The sequence below is a fragment of the Oncorhynchus masou genome, unplaced genomic scaffold, assembly GCF_036934945.1.
Source record: "Oncorhynchus masou masou isolate Uvic2021 unplaced genomic scaffold, UVic_Omas_1.1 unplaced_scaffold_4631, whole genome shotgun sequence".
Classification (NCBI taxonomy): domain Eukaryota; kingdom Metazoa; phylum Chordata; class Actinopteri; order Salmoniformes; family Salmonidae; genus Oncorhynchus; species Oncorhynchus masou.
In genome coordinates, this window is record NW_027011027.1 from 4,846 (window position 1) to 23,128 (window position 18,283).

The 18,283-nt window shown below is 40.4% G+C and overlaps 1 long non-coding RNA gene and 1 pseudogene across 1 annotated transcript; one reads left to right on the forward strand and one right to left on the reverse strand.

The window, feature by feature from the left end:
- Positions 1–449: 449 nt before the first annotated feature.
- Positions 450–16,194, forward strand: LOC135535235 (uncharacterized). Its single transcript, XR_010454834.1, has 3 exons — positions 450–517; positions 4,845–5,083; positions 6,943–16,194. It is a non-coding gene; the product is annotated as an uncharacterized LOC135535235 (long non-coding RNA).
- LOC135535236 (U2 spliceosomal RNA) lies at positions 13,347–13,518 on the reverse strand (annotated as a pseudogene).
- Positions 16,195–18,283: the final 2,089 nt, after the last annotated feature.

The window sequence follows — 18,283 nt, forward strand, 5'->3', positions numbered from 1 at the left end:
TATACTGGTCAAACTCTTCTCTTCTGCACAATGAATTCCAAAACACGATGTTTCAAGTGACATATTTACTGTTTTTCAGAAGCTGAACAAGACAGGAAGTTGAAAGGAGCATCACAAAGCTAAATCGGACCTATTCTCTGACATGTTTTGTCAATCATAAGCAGCTGTGAGACCTGCTAGAGTACTGTAACTTTATTCACCTACTGAATCAGTGTAGTTTTGGGGCAAATATAATGCTTTTGTTTAATACATGGTATTCAAATTAACAACAGGAAATTGCTGTGTAAGGGCTATTTGACCAAGAAGGACAGTGATGAAGTGCTGCATCAGATGACCTGGCCTCCACAATCACCGAAAATAGAGATCTACAAAAGTAGTAAGTCCATCAATCCAATAGATGTCGCTATTTGAAACACTGTGGTAGTGGGGTGAACAGGAAGTTCCGGCAGGCGCACACCATTCTTTACAATAAAGAAAACGCCTGAACTGTGCTGTCCTTTTCTCTTTATTACTACAGGTATGTAATAGCACGTTTAAACGGTCTAATATCGAAATAACATAACATGTTAGATAACACACCCGTCAAGGTATTATCACGTTTGGGAAAGGTTTTGTGCCAAACTGAGTGTGTGAAGAACGTGCAAAACAATATTTTACATACAAGCGCACGATGAGGAGTCCACCACACGTTCATATGTGAGGCTTTCCTGTTTCGTATACAGCTCAGTGGGTTTCGCCTGGGGATGTTCAGAACAAAAACGTTTTGGAAAGTTACAGATAGAAATGCTCTGAATAGAACTGACATGATTCCTTATTATCAGAGGCATGTTTGTTCTACATAATACATTTCAATCTGAATGTGACCAACGTCTCTGTCCTTCTGCTGGAAGCAGTCCTGGTACCCGCTTGTCCCTACGTATGTGAATATAGCTACAATAACCATTAGCCACAATAGTGGAATTTGCGGTTCTCCCTCAAAATAAAAGTCCCTAATTGAGTCACGCAAACTGATACAAAATAGTGTTATCGTGCAATGTCTGGACTAGATAACGCTAAACATGGTTCAATTGTTGTTACTCAATTTAAAATGAATTACAATAATGAATTAGTCTCATAGGGTGGTGCACAATTAGCCCAGCGTCGTCCAGGTTAGGCCGGTATAGGCCATAATTGTAAATTAGAATTTGTTCTTAACTGACTTGCCTATTTTAAAAAATGTATAAAAAAGTTGTTGTTTTTAACTTTTAAAAAACTGTTGAAATCACACTGGCGGTTTTAGAACGCAAAATTGCATTGGGGGCATTCATATATGCACCCATGAAACGGGTGACATCCACAGAAAACAATTACCAAGAGTTAACACAAATATTTGCTTCTTAGCTCTTATTGCAGGACTTTGACACATTTCCTTGGTGGCAAAGGTCCAGATGGATATTGGATATTGGGGGAGAGAGAGAGAGACACACAAAACAGGTTTAGAATTTAATTGCAGGAAATGAGCTTTAAAACAGCTAAATGTTTTCTCTGCCAATTATAGGGTTGTTTGGATTTTGGTATTGCAAGTTAGGGATTTGTTACTATGCCAATAAATGACAATATCCATCGAAGCCCAACTGCAAAAATTAGGGAGTCCGCAGATCCGGACTGCGGTCTACCAGTTGAGTATGGAGGGTCTTTTGTTTGTGTTGGACATTCATATTGCACTCTACAGTCTTACCTATGGATTGTTCAGACTACTCAGTGACACCCACAGAACACAACTATGTAGAGTTTACACAAATATTAGCATCTCAGCTCTATTGCAGGACTCTGAAACCTCTGTTGTCCGGGAGTTGAACCCCGTCAGCTAAATTGCCATGATCATCAGTGGTTTTAAGTTTCTCTGTACATTTTTGACGAGATGATCATAGCGAAAATTAAATATTTTTGCATTTCCCGCTGTGTTACTGCATTGATTCTCATTGCCAAAAGGCTCAGGATAACCCCTAATTAAGTTGGGTAGCTGATGGTCCTATTCAGCGCTTTAAATAGACTAAATAATTAGCCACAGGAACCAGGACTAATAAAGCCAATGCAACTGACTGTTTTACAAACGCTAGGCCTTCCACATGGATGGACATTCATAAAGTTATAGGCAGACATTGTAGGATACACCACATCTGAACCAATCACTCAGACCTCATTAGACAGGTTTCCATTGACCCAGGCGCATTTGACCAAAGATTTTTTTGTCAAAGTTTCTTTAGTCCCGAAAAGTGAGGATAGGAAGTGTTTTTTGAATAATTGATGATTGCTGAATACGCGGTGCGTCATTACGCACAGCCGTTTTTTATCGTCACAAGTTAGTTAAATGTTAACAAACCCGAGTGGGAAACTGTTGGATCTATTTTGTAGTTACTTTTTCTAAATGGCGACCAAAAAATCACTGGACAAGTTATTGGAAACATCTAATTTCACAATTTGAAAGCACTACAGCAGAGTACAGGAAAGTAACGCTTAATTCAGTACAGTAGAGTACAACAGTACAGAGTATAGTAAATCAAATCAAAATTTATATAGCCCTTCGTACATCAGCTGATATCTCAAAGTGCTGTACAGAAACCCAGCCTAAAACCCCAAACAGCAAGCACAGTATAGTACAGTATAAAGTATTGTACTTTACTCTAATGTTCTCCATTGGTGCTGGGTGATATGGATCAAAAAATCATACAGCTTTATCTTGAGTTTTCAAACTTCTAGGCGATTCACCATAAATATCTCAGTTTAGTTTTTCTCTAAATAAGCCTTGTACAATTCAAGGTTGAATACACTGCATTTCAAACAGTCAGCAATAATCTAATGAATTCAGGGCTTGTGAAGTTATACCGAGGCTAAATATAAGCCTTCCACAACCATAACACCCACTAATCATGTATTATTTGATGCCTTTTTTTGTTACAAATGTAACTAGTAAGGACTAACTTATTGTAGGCGTTATAGAACATTAACACAGGCCTCAAAAACCTCTCAAGCCCACGTGCTGGTGACTAGCCAGCTAATCTTTATATTTCGAGTTTAGCCAATTTGGATCTATTTGCTAACAAGGTTGAAGAGTTGAATTGTTATGAACACACCCTCCTGTCTGTCTCCAACTGTTTGAAAAGCATGTTAGCCTGTCCACTTTGTTCAGATGTTAAAATCAAGTGGCCAACCTTATTTCTCAGAATGAGAACGAGTTGCCAGTTCATTACAATGCATTTGGAAAGTATTCACCCCTTCCCCTTTTCCACATTTTGTTACTTTAGCCTTTTTCTAAAATGGATTCAATTAAAATTTTCCCTCATCAATCTACACACAATAACCCGTAATGACAAAGCGAAAACAGATTTTTAGATTGGTTTGCAAACAAAACAAATGCTTTATTTACATACTTATTCGGACCCTTTGCTATGAGACCCAACATTGAGCTCAGGTGCATCCTGTTTCCATTGATCATCCTTGACATGTTTCTACAATTTGATTGTTGTCCACCTGTGGTAAATTCAATTGATTTGACATGATTTGGAAAGGCACACACCTGTCTATATAAGGTCCCACGTTTGACAGTGCATGTCAGAGCAACAACCAAGCCATGAGTTCGAAGGATTTGTCCGCAGAGCACTGAGACAGGATTGACTCTTCCTAGAGCTGGCCCCCGGCCAAACTGAGTAATCAAGTAGAAGGGCCTTGGTCAGGGAGGTGACCAAGAACCCGATGGTCATTCTGACAGAGCTCCAGAGTTCCTCTGTGGAGATGGGAGAACCTTCTAGAAGGACAACCATCTCTGCAGCACTCCACCAGTCACTTTATGGTAGCGTGTTCAGACGGAACCCAGTCCTTAGTAAAAGGCACATGACAGCCTGCTTGGAGTTTGCCAAAAGGCACCAAAAGGACTCTCAGACCATGAGTAACAAGACTCTCTGGTCTGATGAAACACATCTGGAGAAATCCTGGCACCATCCCTACAGGGAAACATGGTGGTGGCATCATCATGCTGTGGGGATGTTTGTCAGCGACAGGGACTTTGAGACTAATCAGAATCGAGGGAAAGATGAATGGAGCAAATTACAAAGAGATCCTTAATGAAAACCTTCCAAGGACCTCGGACTGGGGTGAAGGTTCACCTTCCAACAGGACAACGGCCCTAAGCAGACAGCCAAGACAATGCAGGAGTGGCTTTGGGACAAATCTCTAAATGTCTTTGAGTGTCCCTGACTTGAACCAGATCGAACATCCCTGGAGAGACCTGAAAATGGCTGTTCAGCGATGCTCACCATCCAACCTGACAGAGCTTGAGAGGAAATGCAGAGAAGAACGGGAGAAACTCCCCAAATACAGGTGTGCCAAGCTTGTAGCGTCATACCCTAGAAGACCCGAGAATCGCTGCCAAAGGTGCTCCAAAAAAGTACTGAGTAAAGGGTCTGAATACTTATGTAAATGTGATATTTCAGTTGGTAATTTTTAATACATGTGGAGAAATAAAATCTGAAAACATGTTTTTGCTTTGTCATTATGGGGTATCATCTGTAGATTGGTGAGAGAAAAAAACTATTGAATCAATTTTATAATTAGGCTGTAACGTAACAAAACGTGGAGAAGTCAAGGGGACTGAATATTTTCTGAGTCCTCTGTGTGTGAATTTAGAAAATCTACTATAGGTTTAGTGCATTTACGTTGCGTAGTCTCGTCTGATTTGAAATTAATTGAATGGTTTGTTGTCAATGCTTAGCTACCTGATCTAATATTGTTTTGGAATAAAGAAAGTGCCAGAACTTTCAAGACTAACTTTTGTGTCCGTGTCTCTTTATTACTACTGGCCGACTCAGATTAAGGCTGAGGCCGGTAACATCAACAGTGAGGACAAACCCAGCCTGCCTCTCTCCTTCCACACTGAGACCAAACCTACAGTCACTGGGTTCTGATTGTAACAGGGGAGCCCAGTTTGCACTACAGGGTCCAGAGATGGCATCAGTGAAGCTGGAAGACTGCAGTCAAACACTGGAGCTGAATGTCAGCATTAAAGATGAAGAAGAGGAGGAGAAGATTGGGAAATCTGTTTCTCATGGTAAGAACAGGTTCTAACTATATCTTCATAAATTTGACCTTAAGTTATGACCCAGTCTATTGATAGGTTGACTTCTGTCATTCTGACATCACACATCCCTGAACAACTGGGTTATCTGGAGTGATCAGAGAGGAGACTAAAGAAGTGAAGTAGACAAACTGACAGCGTTTTGAAGTTCTATGAAATGAGTCTGTAGTTACTAACCCTTTTGATTAGAGGTCAACCAATTATGATTTTTCAACGCTGATACCGATTATTGGAGGACCAAAAAAAGTAAATACCGATTTAATCGGCCAATTTGTTTTATGTATTTGTAATAATGACAATTACAACAATACTGAATGAACACTTATTTTAACATTTAAACATTTATAATACATCAATAAAATCAATTTAGCCTCAAATACATAATGAAACATGTTCAATTTGGTTTAAATAATGGATAAACAAAGTGTTGGAGAAGAAAGTGAAAGTGCTATATGTGCCATGTAAGAAAGCTAACGTTTAAGTTCCTTGCTCAGAACATGAGAACATATGAAAGCTGGTGGTTCCTTTTAACATGAGTCTTCAATATTCCCAGGTAAGACGTTTTAGGTTGTAGTTATTATAAGAATTATAGGACTATACTATACCATTTGTATTTCATTAAGCTTTGACTATTGTTTGTTCTTATAGGAACTTTAGTATTGCCAGTGTAACAGTATAGACTCCTTCCCTCTCCTCGCTCATCCCTGGGCTCGAACCAGGAACACAACGACAACAGCCACCCTCAAAGCAGCGTTACCCATGCAGAGCAAGGGAAACAACAACTCCAAGGCTCAGAGCGAGTGACGTTTGAAATGCTATTAGCGCTCGCTAACTAGCCAGCCATTTAACTTCGGTTACACCAGCCTCATCTTGGGGTTGATAGGTTTGAAGTCATAAACAGCGCAATGCTTGACGCACAACTAACAGCTGCTGGCAAAACGCACGAAAGTGCTGTTTGAATGAATGTTTACGTGCCTGCTTCTGCCTACCACCGCTCAATCAGATACTTAGATACTTGTATGCTTGTCTGCTCAGTCAGATTATACGCAACGCAGGACATGCTAGATAATATCTAGTAATATCATCAACCATGTGTAGTTAACTAGTGATTATGATTGATTGTTTTTTATAAGATAAGTTTAATGCTAGCTAGCAACTTACCTTGGCTTACTGCATTCACGTAACATGCAGTCTCCTTGTGGAGTGCAACAAGAGGCAGGTCGTTAGTGCGTTGGACTAGTTAACTGTAAGGTTGCAAGATTGGATCCCCCTAGCTGAACGAAATCTGTCGTTCTGCACCTGAACGAGGCAGTTAACTGACAGTTCCTAGGCCGTCATTGAAAATAAGAATGTGTTCTTAACTGACTTGCCTAGTTAAACAAAGATTAAATAAAGGTGTAAAAAATAAAACATCTGCAAAATCGTTGTCCAAAAATACCGATTTCCAATTGTTATGAAAACTTGAAATCGGCCCTAATTGATCAGCCATTTCGATTAATCGGTCGACCTCTACTTGTGATAGTGAGTGGAGGAAGATATGACTCATATAATTCATCCCTTTTGCCCCTTTTGGCCTAAATGGCTGACCTCGTTTAGTCAAATGGTCGATTGTTTGGTAGATAGATGTTGGTCGAACAAGCGTTTTTCAGTCGACCAGTGGCAAATATATACAGTGCTGCTTGAAAGTCTGTGAACCCCTTGTGCAATTATATATATTTTATTTTTTTACCATGAAATCTTCATTTAATCAGGACCCGTCTTTTTGATCTGACATAACAGGTTTATTGTTTACCAATACCAACTGACTAGTTCTTCTGATGTTATTCACACAGGAGACCATGTTGAGACAGTCTCTACATCCAGAGAGCAACAGCAGGAAGATCACAGAGCTAAGAGGTCTCACCACTGCCCACGTTGTAAGCAGAGTTTCTCAATTCTATCAAAGTTAAAAATACACCTAAAAATACACACAGGAGAGAATCTGTATTCCTGTACTGACTGTGGGAAGAATTTCACAACATTAAAATTTCTGACAGTTCATGAACGGATACACACAGGAGAGAAGACCTACTCATGCTCTAATTGTGTAAAATGCTTCACGTCGTCAACTAAGCTAAAAATTCATCAGAGAACACACACAGGAGAGAAGCCTTACTTATGCTCTGACTGTGGAGCTTTTTTCTCTCGACTGGGACACCTAAAAACACATAAACGTATACATACAGGAGAGAAGCCTCACTCCTGCTTGGACTGTGGAAAGAGTTTCTCTCGACTGGGCAACTTAAAAACACATGAACGTATGCATACAGGAGTGAAGCCTTACTCCTGCTCTGACTGTGGAAAGAGTTTCTCTCGACTGGGCCACCTAAAAACACATGAACGTATACATACAGGAGAGAAACCTTACTTCTGCTCTGACTGTTTAAAATGCTTCGCAACATCAACTGAGCTAAAAGTTCACCAGAGAACACACACAGGAGAGAAGCCTTACTCCTGCTCTGATTGTGGAAAATGCTTCTCAACATGCTCTGGGCTTGAAGGTCACCGGAGAACACACACAGGAGAGAAGCCTTACTCCTGCTCTAATTGTGTCAAAAGTTTCACATCATCAACTAAGCTAAAAATTCATCAGAGAACACACACAGGAGAGAAGCCTTACTTATGCTCTGACTGTGGGGTGAGTTTCTCTCGACTGGGCCACCTAAACACACATGAGCGTATACATACAGGAGAGAAGCCTTACTCCTGCTCCGACTGTGGAAAGGGCTTCTCTCGACTGTGCAACTTAAAAACACATGAACGTATACATACAGGAGAGAAGCCTTACTTATGCTCTGACTGTGTAAAATGTTTCACAACATCAACTGAGCTTAAAGTTCATCAGAGAACACACACAGGGGAGAAGCCTTACTCCTGCTCTGATTGTGTAAAATGCTTCACAACATACTCTGGGCTAATAGGTCATCAGAGAACACACACAGGAGAGAAGCCTTACTCCTGCTCTGACTGTGTATGCATAAGTTCATGACTGGGAAAAGTTTCTCTACTGGGCCACCTAAAAACATAAACGTATGCATAAAGGAGAGAAGCCTTACACCTGCTCTGACGTTTAAAAAGTTGATCTCGAATGGGCCAGTTAAAAATACATCAAATATACATCAAATCAGAAGAGCCTCATCAGTTCTCAAAGACCAGCTGAGATTAAAGTCACTCCATCACTTCAGTCTCGTAAAATAAGTGATAACAGTGAGCTGGATCAAATGAAGAAAGCGTAGAACATTTGCAATCCTATTGTTTCTCACCGTGAGAGAACAGTGCAGAGGAAAGGGAGCGTTATAGAATGTTAGCCTCTCTTTACTTTACTGATCAGTGTGCACCTTGCCAGTTTGTGTGTTTTGTTAGCTTCTACTGTAAAGATATTGAGATGACCTTGGATTTGCCCTTAGGGTTGAATGTCCTCTGTGAGGCGTCTCACAATGGAGTGGTTGACTGGGTGGTACTGCTTCCCTGAGCTGGTGGATACAACATACACTGAGTGTATAAAACATTAAGGACACCTGCTCTTTCCATCACATAGACTGACCAGCTGAACCCAGATGAAAACTATGATCCTTAATGATCTAGTTTTTGTGTATTTATTATGGATCCCCATTAGCTTTCAGCAAAAAAACAAGAAACTGCGGTTGCAGTGGGCTAAGGATTGAAAACACTGGACACTGGAAAATTTGAAAGATATTGCCTGGTCTGATGAATCCCTGTTCCTGCTGTGTCATGCTGATGGGAGGACTAGGGTATGCAGGAAACCATGAGTACATGTATCCCTGCTGTGTGTCAACATTGCAGGCTGGTGGTGAAGGGGGGGAGTGTGTTTTCATGGCACATATTGGACCCCTTGAAAGAAGTGGAGCAACATTTGAATGTCACAGGATATCTAAACATCATTGCCAATCAGGTGCATCCCTTCATGGCAGCAGTGTATCCATCTGCAAATAGATTTCTTCAGCAGGATTACGCCACAAGGCTTTCCAGGAATGGTTCCAAGAACATGACAGTGAATTCAGTTTACTGCAGTGGCTTGACGAGTCACCAGATCTCAATCCAAATGTGCATCTGTGGGAGGAGATGGAAGGAGCTATTCGGAGTAGAGATCCACTCCCAGCCAACTTGACACAATTGTGGGAAACATTGGAGTCAACATGGGCCAGAATCCCTGTGAACGCTCTCAACACCTTGGGAGTCCATGCCCCAACGACTTGAGGATGTTCTGAGGACAAAGGGGGCTGCAACTCAATATTAGGAAGGTGTTCCTAATGTTTTGTGCACTCGGTGTATATCAGATAAAGATGATGTGATGATCAGTTTTCAGCATTAGTTTGGGTGGATTATTTCATATTACTAAATACCTTTTGTTTAATGATAGACTATGAATCGACTACTTGTGTTATTTAAATTTTATTTTAATATTAGATTCAATATTTTAGTCATTGATGATGAATGTATTTGAATAACTGTATTGAATATAATTGATCTGGCGGCAGGTAGCCTAGCGGTTAAGTGTTGGGCCAGTAACTGAAAGGTCGCTGGTTTGAATCCCGAGCCGACTAGGTGAATAATCTGTCATTGTGCCCTTGAGCAAGTCAATTAACCCTTAATGTTTCCTGTAAATCGCTCTGGATAAGAGCATCTGCTAAATGACAAGGATGTTATGAAAAATGTTTGTACATTAATTTTAAAAAATACCTTTATTTAACTAGTCACGTCAACTAGAACAAATTCTTACTTTCAATGACGGCCTAGGAACAGTGGGTTAACTGCTTTGTTCAGGGGGAGAATAACAGTTTTTTACCTTGTCAGCTTGGGGATTTGATCTTACAACCTTTCGGTTACTAGTCCAACGCTCTAACCACTAGGCTACCTGCCTCCTTTACACTCTAACCACTAGGCTACCTGCCTCCTTTACACTCTAACCACTAGGCTACCTGCCTCCTTTACACTCTAACCACTAGGCTACCTGCCTCCTTTACACTCTAACCACTAGGCTACCTGCCTCCTTTACACTCTAACCACTAGGCTACCTGCCTCCTTTACACTCTAACCACTAGGCTACCTGCCTCCTTTACACTCTAACCACTAGGCTACCCTGCCACCCCGATGGGCAACCACTTTTTTTTCTCTTGTGTATAATTAAATTATAATTATAATTAAATGTTTGAAGTGAAATACTGTATATACAATACACAACATTACCACTTTGTTTACCCTGGCCAGAGGGACAGGACCATAGTAAACGAGACTATGTAGCTGCTGTTGTTAGTAGCCTACAGTTTCCATGCAATACAGCATGTCAGATCGCTAATGAGGTGTATAGCTGCTACATTTATGCAAGAGTTTTTGCTTGTGTCTGTCGGGAGTGATGTATTATCAGCTTGCTAAATAACTAATGGTGGGAAGTGGAGAGCGCGTCTTGATCTTTGTGCCCGGCCCGTCCGACATGGTCAAGAGACGCAGAGAACCTGCAGCAGCACTCTGATGTGAAGAACAGCCCTTACAAAAATGTAGGATTGTAGTATAATGAAAACAATATAGCATGGTATTGTCGTGGAATGGTAGTGACCAAACGTATATATTTTATTGTACTGGGCCTAGAAACATAGAAGAAACTGCCAGTTGTGTCATAATAGCCTGGAAGTAAAGCTGCACTGGGACACATTTGAAATGGAATACATTGAAAACATTCAGCAGGGTGGAAACAATCACAGTAAAACATGATTTAAATGTATTGTTGGAAGGGCTGTGGTCACTATTCATGTAATACATTAAATATATACATCAGATGGTATTGGGGAACTATTTCATAGGGTTTTCATAGGTACATTAATCACCCATTTCAATCTTATACCAACCAACCCTGTGCTTGGTGTGACTGTTATGGTCAGAGCAGACCATCTGATATGCCCTTAAATATTATAATATGCAACCTGGAATTAAAATGTAAGAGGACCAGTGCTTCTATAGTGAATCACATCTGTGCTGTTTGAGAGAGATGTTGTTAGACTACATTGTATCGTTGTTTCCTCTTCTGAGTGCACTGGTGGGGAACAACATTTCAATTCACATAGTGCAAACTTGAAAGATTCATTGTCTATGTCCACACGCTTGAATTATCTGAATTGTGATGAAGATGGGGGAAATTGAATTGGCAAGTCTTGTCATACCCAGCCAATCAGCATTCAGGGCTGAACCACCCAGTTTAGAATTTACTAGATACAACGGGTCTTGGCAACTAGGTGTGGCCTCCAGTCAATTTGTTGCTGAGTTTGGAACTAGTCTGCGGGCCAGAAAATAATTAGCCTATTAACAAATAGCCTATAGCTTCCCAATTCATAGTCCTACACAGTGTAGGCTACACTACACATTTAACACGTGGTTAGTGGGATAAACAATTCAATGACCATAACATAATGTTGATCTGATTACAGTGGTAAAATCACCTATGTCTAAATTAATAGTCCTACCTGTTCTTTTAAAATATATGGTTATATATGGTTTTACAAATACGGTCATGTTACACGTTTTGGAAAATGAAATCTCTTGAAACAGCTTTTTATCTGAATATCTTCTTCACTCTCTGGAAACGAGATCTAATAGTGGCTGAGACCAAACTATTTAAGAATTAAAGATTTTTATTGGTTTCGTTGAATTTTTAATTTTACTAGGCAAGTCAGTTAAGAACAAATTCTTATTTTCAATGACGGCCTAGGAACAGTGGGTTAACTGCCTGTTCAGGGGCAGAACGACAGATTTGTACCTTGTCAGCTCAGGGATTCGAACTTGCAACCTTTCAGTTACTAGTCCAACTCTCTAACCACTAGGCTACCCTGCTACCCCATACCCAAACCTAAGGGGAAATGTCATTACCACTACGTCATAAAATGAGCTATTTAAGTTGGAAAGGAAATTACAGAAATTGTACTTAAGGTGTTTTATATAACATTTCACATGAATTGTATATTTTTTTGTTGTTGACAATTTGGAATTTTTCTTAATTATATGTATTCATCATTGTCGTGTCTAAATGTCCATATTTGCCTTGATGATACTCAGAAACATGTATTTACCACATCAAAATCTTAATATTTAATATTTTAATAAACAGGAGATATGACTGACTTGCTTAAACAAATGTGGTTTCTACTGACTCCTTGTGGATTTGTATAAGTGGATAAGAAACGCCTAGTTAAATACAGGTTAAATAACAATAGAATATGTACGTCTAATAACATCTTGTTTCCAGAAGATATTCAGATAAAAAGCAGTTTCAAGAGGTTTCATTTTCCAAAACATTTAACATCCAAAAGTGCCCGTATTTGTAAAATCAACCATATATTGTAACAGAACAGGAAGTCCTATTAATATAGACATTGGTGAATTTACCACTGTAATCAGATGGACATTGTTATGTTATTGTCATTGAATTGATTAGCTCACTAACTACAATTATTTTTGTTTGTTTATTTCACCTTTATTTAACCAGGTAAGCTAGTTGAGAACAAGTTCTCATTTAGAACTGCGACCTGGCCAAGATAAAGCATAGCAATTCGACACAAACAACAACAGAGTTACACATGGAATAAACAAAACATACAGTCAATAATACAGTAGAAAAAAAGAAAACAAAAAGTATATATACAGTGAGTGCAAATGAGGTAAGATAAGGGAGGTAAGGCAATAAATAGACCACGGTTGTCGAAGTAATTACAATATAGCAATTAAACACTGGAATGGTAGATGTGCAGAAGATGAATGTGTAAGTAGAAAAACTGGGGTGCAAAGGAGCAAGATAAATAAATACAGTATGGGGATGAGGTAGGTAGATAGATGGGCTGTTTACAGATGGGCTATGTACAGGTGCAGTGATCTGTGAGCTGCTCTGGCAGCTGGTGCTTAATGCTAGTGAGGGAGATATGAGTCTCCAGCTTCAGTGATTTTTGCAGTTCGTTCCAGTCATTGGCAGCAGAGAACTGGAAGGAAAGGCGACCAAAGGAGGAATTGGCTTTGGGGGTGACCAGTGAGATATACAATCAGCTATCATAGTCAATATAATGGTGACCGACTTGACCAGCACTATCTAGCCATCACTGACACTAACATGAACTTGCTCAATGTGAAAATACAATATAGATCATGATTGTAACAAATTAAAACGTATCAACGCCTGATTTATAATTACAACGACAGGGGGTGTACTGTTCCTGGAGGTACTTCAATACCAGGTCGATGCGTGGAGTGGATGGAGCAAGCCCCTATTCCATCTCCCTGTTCCAAAAATCAATTTAATATATGGTCCTCAGATAGGGGACGTATCAGATATTAAACGGATAAGAACAGATTTAAAAATATATATATATTTTTTTCATTTCTCTATGAATGTACTCATAAAATGATTTCCAAAACCAAATTTTTCCAGAACTCTAAATAAAAACTCATGCTTTACCATGTCAAAAGAGTTTTCCTGGTCCAAATTTACAGTAATGGCTGGCAGGTGCCTTGCCTCTAAATACGCTTGAACATCTCTGTGCAATTGCAAGTTCCAGGTTCATTTTCTCCCCTCCCCTCCCCACCACACCACATGTTTGGTCTAAACCAACAACATATGCCATGGCAGAAGATAGGCGATTAGTTATGGCTTTGCTTGATCATTTATAGTCAAAACACAACATTGTTAAAGGCCTCCAATTTGCTAATGTCTTGGGGTCTCCCTTTAAAATCTCCCCCCATAAACACCTGTCTGTTTGTCATAAAAAAATAGCGTCTAGGTCGTTAAGCATTTCCCTCCTTTCCTTGGGTGTCGATGGTGCATATACATTAATAAATCGAAAACATTTACCCCTCCAATCGATATTTACTATTAAAACCCTCCCGTGTCCAGACGAAAAACGTCCTACTATTTTAAATCCCTATTCCCACATAGCACACCAACCCTTGTAGAATGCACCCCGCCGACACTCCACCTCGACCCTCCCTGAACCCATTCCCGCGTAAACCTAACATTTATACTAGCTAGGTTAAAAACAGACGACATGGGATAAGGAGGGAAACGGACAACTATCTAAATATGACATTATTCTCCAGACGCACTTTAAGTACAGTTCCTCGTTCGGAGGCCTGTCTGAGAAACGATGGTCCCCAGCGGGAGGACTGTCCACAAGGATAGGGGACGAGAAAACCCTGTCCTCCTCAGAATGCTTCCCCCCCATCTGTGTGGGTGCTGGAACACCGCTGGGTGCCAGACCGCTGCTGTCGATCGAGCTTTCTGGCAGGGAAGCATCTCTGCGCTGCCCGGGTTTCCCTCGCTTTTCTTCTCAGACTTCCCGCTTGTAAAACAACTTAAGGAATTCCCCCCAGAACGGACTTCTCAGTCGCTTCCGTGCGGATTAGTGGGGAAACAGGGCCCATCTGCTTCGTCTTGACAGAGCACACCCTCCTCTCTCCCGCCGTTGTGCTCTCCCTAATCTTCCTCCACTTGCTTGATCCAACTCCTGTCCGCCTCTCCGCTCTCCTCGTGAGATGAAGATGGCGCCTCACTCCTGCTCTCCTTGGACTCTCGTAGTTCTCTCTCCATCACTAGCTCATCCACAACCCCCTCAATAGCGAGGTGCCCGTACGTGCTCCAATTCCTGCAGAAACGAGCCTGTCCAGCATACATGAGGTCGCCCCTGTCTGCATATTAACAGCGAAATTGGAATAATAATATATCACGGGGGGGGGGGGGGGTAAAACAATTTGGAGATAATAATATTGAACATTTGATCGTGTATCAAATATCTCTGGTAGCGTTGCTGCCACAACAGAACTGAAGCAATTGTCCACTTGGTGTCGCCAGAGTTCCACCAACCGTTGCTTTTTCCAAGCTGTCCCGTGTGGTACATCAAACTGCATGACTTCAATACATCATCAATGCAAATTATGTGAATAGCCTATGTATTTTTTTTCTGTAGAGCGTTGTATGATAAGGCAGACCACTGCGCCACCCGGGAGGCCATTACTCCCTCTTTTAAAAGGAAAAAAATATCCTTCACATATTTAGTCAGTTTATCTACTGTTTATTATTTCTCCAGTGGATGTAAATGCTGGTGTTATATGTAGAGGAGAACGCAATCATTTGGAAAGGTGGAATTATTGAATAATATGTTAATAACACTATTAACAATTTACCACTATCAAAAGGAACAATGTATTTTTACCTCTAGATTTGATATTTTATTTTGTATTTTTTCTAGCTATTTACCAAAACGTATTACTGTGTTGATAATTTATTTGAAATAATGATTGTGCTTTTAATATATATATGTATATATATATTAAATTGTATCTTCTAAGGAAGGGTCAAATTTGGACTTTTCAGTAGTCATTAGAAGTTAGAAACAGGAATGTATATTTAGGGTTTGAACTAACGGGTTGCCTCCCACAATGTAGACAATGGCTGTTGCGATTGAACCACATGATTAAAGATGCTGTCTTCGTCTCAGCTTAGACTTCCCTTAGAGTGTACGTCAGAGGTTCAAACTGTAGAACCCAGTTCCTAAACTATGCTACATTTTTATCTCTGAGGCCATCAGGATGACGAATCAGAGCAACATTACTGAATGTAAGTATTTTATTTACCTTCAGAGGGAATGTAATTAAACCAGTTGCCGAAATAAGTGTTTTGTTGTTGTGCACTCTCCTCAAACAATAGCATGGCATTGTTTCTCTGTAAATTGGACACTGTAGTTAGATTAACAAGAATTAACAAGAATATAAATAAAGACCATATAAAGACATGTCTGTCCCGGAAAGTTGGCTGTTGTATACAGAGTCATTCTAGTCACATTAGAGCACGTCAACAACAATCATCCCGGTTTAGGGACAGCAATCCCGTAGAGGTTATTAAACTGTATGTACTTAATATTTGAATGAAATAAAATGGTTTTAAAATTGTATCTCATCCCTTAATTAATGGGAAGATCTCGTTCTCTCTCCCACCCGGGTCTTTAACGAAGAAAAAAGACTTACGGAAAAGCCGTGTGTGTGTGTGTGTGTGTGTGTGTGTGTGTGTGTGTGTGTGTGTGTGTGTGTGTGTGTGTGTGTGTGTGTGTGTGTGTGTGTGTGTGTGTGTGTGTGTGTGTGTGTGTGTGTGCGTGCGCTGGTGTGTGTGTGTTTCAAAAAGAAAAAGGTAGGGGGTGTGTGTTCAACAATGCCCAGGCATCTGCACTCAAGGCTCTCTCTCTCTTTGCAGGGGTCGTTTGAATCCAAGGTTTGCACTATCATGCAAACGTTGTGTACAGATATCTGCCTATCCCCCATCAAAAAGCGTGACGGCGTCTCTTAAAATGGGGACTTTCGATTCATTAACACATATGCCTTTGAAATCCTAATTTATCTCACCCTCCAGAGGATGTGAAGGCTAAAAAGTCAACCTGCCCCCAGAAAGAATACACCATGTCTAGACCGACCCCCAGGGATAAACATTGATATTTCTAATCAGCGCATATACTAACGGTGCCCCAACCCCGGTCTATAAATTTACATCGCACAGCCACCAAGGTGCTAACCCTGAGGATGTAGGAAATCAAAAGGGCCATGTCTTACTGTCTCGACACCCCTCCTGTTGTTTGAAATCACTACCTTTGTAATCTAAACCAAAATATACAGGGTGTTGCAAACAGGATATCGCCCGAAAAAACGTCACCCCCATGCCCTGTAAATGCATTCTGTAGTATCTCTCCTTTTGAGCCAAGACCGAGGAGCGAGTGTCTGATCCACTATGTTAGCACCGCTTTAGCGCAGCTACAAACCCACAGGCCAGTAACCCCGAATAGTTATCGGACTGAACATTTAAAAGGATCATCTTTGAATCCATCCTAATGGAGCTTTCTGAAGGTGAGTTAATGAAAAAATATATATTAGATTTGGATGCGTGGAATTGTTTGAACATTAAGGATGTTATTGTAATATTAAACATGGAGTTATATGTGTTTTAAACGTGGGTCAATGCACGTATTCTTATCGTATAACATGTTAATATTATCTAACGTTAACGTTTGTAGGGTCTCCAACATTTACGCAGCTGCTCAGAGGGATAAATGATCTGGAACAGACAGCTTTAGACCGCGATTCTCAGGAGCAAATCACATGCAGCCAAACCCCGTCACATTATTGTAGACGTAAATCCAATAATCACATACACACGAATATTTATAAATTCAAAACAAAAAGTGTGCACCCTATACTAAAAGCTATTTTTGTGTTTACAGCTGACATACAGCCAAGAAGAATAACGGGGTCCATATGGACCCTGAACGGCTTCGGAAGAGCAGATGACACATCGATGACACAGATGCAATTCTCCCGTTCTGTACGAACGTTTTTTCAAACACACCGAGAACAGAGGATTTAAACGTCCGGTCAACTCCCCCGGAAACCTCCACCAGCTCGCTCCATATTCCTAACCCAAGCAAACAAGGCAAACTCGGGCGCAAAATACATTGCTCAGAATCAACCCCTCCGGAAAAGTACGACAGGATAGGGAATTTACGAGATGGCGCTCCATGGACACGGTATGAAACCATTATATATATATATATATTATTATTATTTATACATTTTTAGTCTTGAATATGTTAAAACAAGGACAAATAATGTTTTTTCAGGCTCCAACGAGACAGGCCTGGCAGAATCGGGAATTCTTGGTGACAAAAGTCAAGCCCCCCCCCCCCCCCCGGTTTACGCGATTCGTCAGAACAGCCCTCGTCAAAAAAGCAGAGGTAATGTAATGATGTATTGTTAATATATAGTATTACACCTGAAATGTATTTGACATTTTTTATCTAACACAAATATTTATGTTTAATAACCTATTTTGTATGTATTGTTTTCTTTCAGACTCCTCCCCGGCGTATAACGGCACCGAAGACCTCACACATCTTAAGCGCGAGGAGGATTCCAGCTCACCAAACATTCCCAATGAAACAACCAAACCGGAGGATTTCAACGTTATAAATGACATTTCCGAGGCAGACGACCGGTTATTATGGGATGCGGCCAACCTTCTTGATTCTGCCAATGCTGTGGTGACAACAGATGGATCTGAAATAGAACAAGCTAGGTTTTTCACAGCCTTTTCCAGGGCTC